Consider the following 5,000-nt stretch of genomic DNA (forward strand, 5'->3'; position numbering starts at 1 on the left):
TCCGCTACTAACCGTGAATAGCGTGCACTCGGGAGAAACGAAGTTAAAATTCTATAAATTCAATTAATCCCTGTGGTTACGAGATATGATTCCGTGCGGGATGCCTCGGAATATAAATCTAAAGTTTGAGAAACAGTTTCTGGTATTTATGTGAATTGCCATTCTAGGGGGAAAAAAATAAAAAAACAGTTTGCGTAGAACAAGGGCCTCCAATTTGAACTTGTAGTTGCAATAGCGTCGCATGAAAGTGACTACGAGCTTTTTTAAACATAAATTACAGTAATTAATAGATAGTTTGTATACTGTAAGCCAACCGCAACGCTTATCGTGCCCAGCAACGCAACAAACACACGCTGGCCAGATATCCTAACCGAGAAGGTACTGGCTCGCAGGGCCGTACGTGGCGCCGAACACCTGGCAGCAGCCGAGCAGGTTCGACAGCTGAGGAACAGAGCGGAAGTTCTTTGTTGACCCAAGTTTAGAGCAGCTCCAGCGAACATGCGGTCTGCTAGACCTCCTGCTTCGCCCCCTACACCCGCGTCATGTGGTGCACTGATATGTCCTCTTGCGGCGGCTCACTGGGACATGCCCGCTCACACTAGACAGCTCTGCACCTCGGCTTTCTAAACGACAAAAACAAAGTACTCGGGCCTTTCATTCATACGAACACTTGTAGACGAACACGCGTACTGAATTGCATCAACGACTATACGACATTCACGATCACGAGCGTAAACCACCAAGCAACGAGAGAGCACACGTCCTGAATAAAGAGATCGCAGCAGGAGAGACTCGAACAACGGAACAGTCATTTCGGTCTTCAATAAGCAGGTTATAAGTCATCACAAGCCTGTAACAGATCGGAGAGCTTTCGTACAAGTCTCCCCTGATAACGGTGCTGTCCTGCATCACACACAGCACCACCACTACCACCTGCTCGCCACCACGGCACACACAAACAGATATGGGGGGTCTACGATCGTCTCTGCTGAAGCAACGACTGCCCCCGTCCGCACTGGTCGTTTCCTGAGGTCGTGACCCTCCGACACAGCCCCGAATTTTTCTCTAAGGCCACTTATGAAATGCACAAAAGTGAGAAGACTGCAGCAGGCCTACACTAGCTGGCCTCGCCCCCAGACCCGGGGCTCAGGTTGGCGGGGCGCAGCTCGCTCAGATGAGGCCAGATCGATACTAGTCCTGGATACTGCCAGCGAGCGTGGCCATGCCGGGGTAGAACTCCCTCCAGCGCCGCCTCCCCTCGCAGGACCCGCCCTCTCTCCCCTCGGCAGGATTCCCTCTCCTCTCCCCTCTTCAGGAACCGTCTTCCCTTCCCTCTGTATGACTTTCCCCTTCCTTCATAACCTTTGCGTTGCTCACTGTGGCTAATCAAAGGACCCATTATCCCTCCCCAACAGCAGGGTAGAGCTCCCACCCTTTGCCTAATAACTCCACTCTCCCCGCTGCCCGCACGTCACGTTCCCTCCCGACGGCGGCGAAGGGAGGGCACACGTTACCCTTGTAGAACTCGACGCAGCGCCCCTCGTCTCCCCCTCCCCCGCCGCCAGTCCACTTCCGCCTACAGGTCTTCCTTCCCTTCTCCTCCGCCTTGCACTCTCGACGATTATCCCACCTCCCAATCATCACCCCCCTCATCTCCTAATCTCCTCAATGACCCTCTGACGCCACGAGGGTAAATAAAGATTCAACCAAAGGAAAATAACATAAAAAAGGAACTCCCTGGACTGTCTCGCCTTCCTCCCGAGACTGTGATTTCCGTCAAATCGAGGCGCCCTTCCCGCGTCCCGAGGACCTGGCGTCCGTGTCTGGCGAGTCGAGGAGACGATACATGCCTCATAAGACGTCCATTATTACGGGTCTTCGCCGAGCGTCCCTAGCAAGCTCAATCAACCTTTATCCCAAAATATTGTTTCTATTTTCTTGTTCCCTGAGCGAAATTGGGTCCGCAGTGGTAACCCGGAGCTCCTCCACTTTCTTCCCTTCCTGCATTTCTGGGTTGGAGATTGCGCTGCATTATTTTTTGCCTTCCGAAAAATACAAGGGAAGTTGGGGTATTTTCTGCGTGATTAAAGGCGAAAAATAATTGGGAAACGAAACGTGATATTATGAAAAAATGAACGTCGATTCGCAGCAGATCTCGTCCTTCCCGCAGCACTAGGTACGTCGGTCATGATATTTCGCAATGTACTCAGAGACTGATCATTGCGTGTGTGCTTTTCCTTTCATGCATTTTCAAACAAAGAAAAGTGGCTTCGTTAAAGGCGCGACCAAAGGCAAGTATCTTTTGCTTTCGGACTCTCCACTTCGTCTGCACAACTCATCAGCAAGATCATTTGCTGGTGAAGACTTTCTTTGTAATTAAAGTTGGAAGTTAATTGTGACAAAACTCTACCGTATCATTATATGAAAATGAACAAAGAATTCGTATTCACTTTACTTCTACAGGAGTTCAAATACCTGTACTTCTATCTTGCTGTATACGATGAGTCAGCTTTGTAATATGACCAATCAAAGAAAACAAATTAGTGGTCAAAACAGCGCTATTAGCTAAGTAGTCATCTAAAAATACGTTACATCTTCCCCATAACCGTTCAGAGAGTGCAGATGCAACGGAGGCAATAAGTGAGAGAACAAACGAAGCAATTAATCTCGTTCTGTTAACAGGGTCGGAAAAAAACAGGCCCCATGAATGCGGGCGGGAGTATGGGCGTCCCGACAGTGTGAATAACTCCGGACGGGCTACATCAGCACAGTGTTGACATTTACATTCCGACGTTGGGTCACAATGTACACCCCCCACCCCTTTGCCCTGTTGACAGCGGCGTGTTTTTTTCACAAGCCATCGACCCGCTTCAACTCTTTCCATTCAATTCTTTCCACTTTCCACGCGAACGCTTGCTAAGGGATCAATAGAGCAATCCCCAGGGTCCCAGCGGATGCGAACGAGGTGAAGTACAGAGGCGACGGATCACAGCACCCGCCCGTCCGTCCCCTCGGCGATGCTAAGCACGCGGCCTTGCGCTGACATTCTCCGGCGCTGACCCTCATCAGCCCCGTACATGGACGCTGCTGACACGGTCGCGGCTCTACCTTCACTCTTGAAACCTCCCTCGCATTGCTTCTCTCTCACTAGCACACTCGACCATCTGCTAGGCTCTTTAATCCACACTACCACCCTGCAATTCCTTTTTTCGTAGTATGACTGATCTACGAACAGCCATCATGAACCAATCCCGTGGTGTCATCCTGGTAGAACTACTTTCTAAAACTGCATTGATCCGCGGTTACTTTATATTTCAGGTACTACTCTTTCTGCCATACTAGTGTTACGAGCATCCTCATACATGTGTAATTGTACTTAAGAGGAAGGCCAAATAACCCTAGTTAGTTTGTTTATTTGTTTGAGTGTGTGTGAGTGTGTGTGAGTGTGAGTGTGTGTGTGTGTGTGTGTGTGTGTGTGTGTGTGTGTGTGTGTGTGTGTGTGTGTGTGTGTGTGTGTGTGTGTGTGTGTGTGTGTGTGTGTGTGTGTGTGCGTGCGTGCGTGCGTGCGTGCGTGCGTGCGTGCGTGCGTGCGTGCGTGCGTGCGTGCGTGCGTGTGTGCGTGCATGCATGGGTGTGTACGTATGTGCGCGTGCGTTTTTGAATTAACGCGCGCACTAAGTTGTGCGAATGAATCAACAGCACATTCATATTCGCAAGGACAGTCTCACCAACCGCGTAATCCGTAACACAAGCAAATGAGACATGAGCTTCTCACGTGACCACACAAAGTAGCATACTATTTTTCAGTTTTTTATTTCTTAACCGACCTCCCATCGTCTATAACGTCGAATAAAGAACGAAATCACACAACTGGCCTGAATGAGCAACGAAGGATTACAGTGGAAACGAAGACCACAGAGTAAAACATCAGACTGCCCTGCCTGGCGCCCGCCCTCAAGCACGCTCCCTAAGCCGTGGCGTTTCCCCCGAGGCGATCCCTAACCGGATAAAACCTCCCGCCCTTCCACTCACTTGAACTATACCTGTCTGCAGTGTGCGGGCCGTCCCTCTGATCCCTAGGCTTATTTATAGGAGAACCAATCGCGTCGGAGTGCAAAGTCAATGACCTGGTCGGGTCAGCTGCATGCGAATCTTGCAGTCACGGCGCCCTTGGTCAGCGATTTTTCTCTTCTTTTTTTTTTGTCCCTAGCGTTTCAAGGAGTAATCTGGCGGCCCGGATTAATTCCATCTGCCAATCGAGGCGAGTGGAATCGGCACAATGAGCGGATTTGCAGCGCGGCGCGTTGGCCGTCACGATATTGGATCTGGTCGCCGTATCCATCAATAGCCGAAACAGCGACGGCACGACCCCGGCTCGGGATCGCAGTCCGATCGCCACGTGCTGTCACTGTCACGCGAATCAATACTATCAAACGCATGTTGTCAGCCTAACGCATGGCAATCTGTACAAAATCATCTCGCCTTCAATATTACCTGTTACATAAACGATACACAGGTAATATTGCAATCAATACACAGCAAATCCATGCTGATATCACATGGCGCGCCTATAAAGGCAGGTCAGTGTTCCAAGCATGACAAGCAGCGGGGGATGGATGTTGCTATCCTCGGCTCCTTGACGAGGCAGTAGGCCAAGGTAGGTCAATACAGTTCTCTCAAGGTCCTGCGGCCGGTCCAACCTGTGTGTCCAGCCAGCCTGCATTCGGGATGAGAACCATGCAGACTGACAACATAATAAAAACCATTTCTCTCGCCACGACTCGCAGCCATTTTGGGAAAGATAAACACACAATATTTTAGCGAAAAGTGACGTCTGCCGACCTGCTCAGCCTCAGCCGACGTGAGGTTGCAGGGCACGAGCTCAACGAACCCACAACAAAAACGGGACAAACACAAGTACCAGCTTATTGCCCTGTCATTACCTCCTCTTTAGGTACAAAAATAAATATATAAATATATAAATAAATAAATAAATACAT

At 49.9% G+C, this 5,000-nt stretch overlaps 1 protein-coding gene across 3 annotated transcripts in view; it reads right to left on the reverse strand.

Moving 5' to 3' along the window:
• Nucleotides 1-5,000, reverse strand: part of LOC125033030 (glutamic acid-rich protein-like) — an 18,449-nt gene that overhangs the window by 4,453 nt on the left and 8,996 nt on the right. Inside the window, exon 1 of one of the 3 annotated variants that reach the window (XM_047624487.1) lies at nucleotides 1,117-1,180. The exons of the other annotated variants lie outside the window; for them this stretch is intronic. The gene's annotated coding sequence lies outside the window, so the exon portion shown is untranslated. Of the gene's footprint in view, nucleotides 1-1,116; nucleotides 1,181-5,000 lie in introns of those variants that run through there. 3 annotated transcript variants of the gene reach the window in all.

The sequence above is a fragment of the Penaeus chinensis genome, chromosome 15 (genome assembly GCF_019202785.1).
Source record: "Penaeus chinensis breed Huanghai No. 1 chromosome 15, ASM1920278v2, whole genome shotgun sequence".
NCBI classification, from domain to species: Eukaryota; Metazoa; Arthropoda; class Malacostraca; order Decapoda; family Penaeidae; genus Penaeus; species Penaeus chinensis.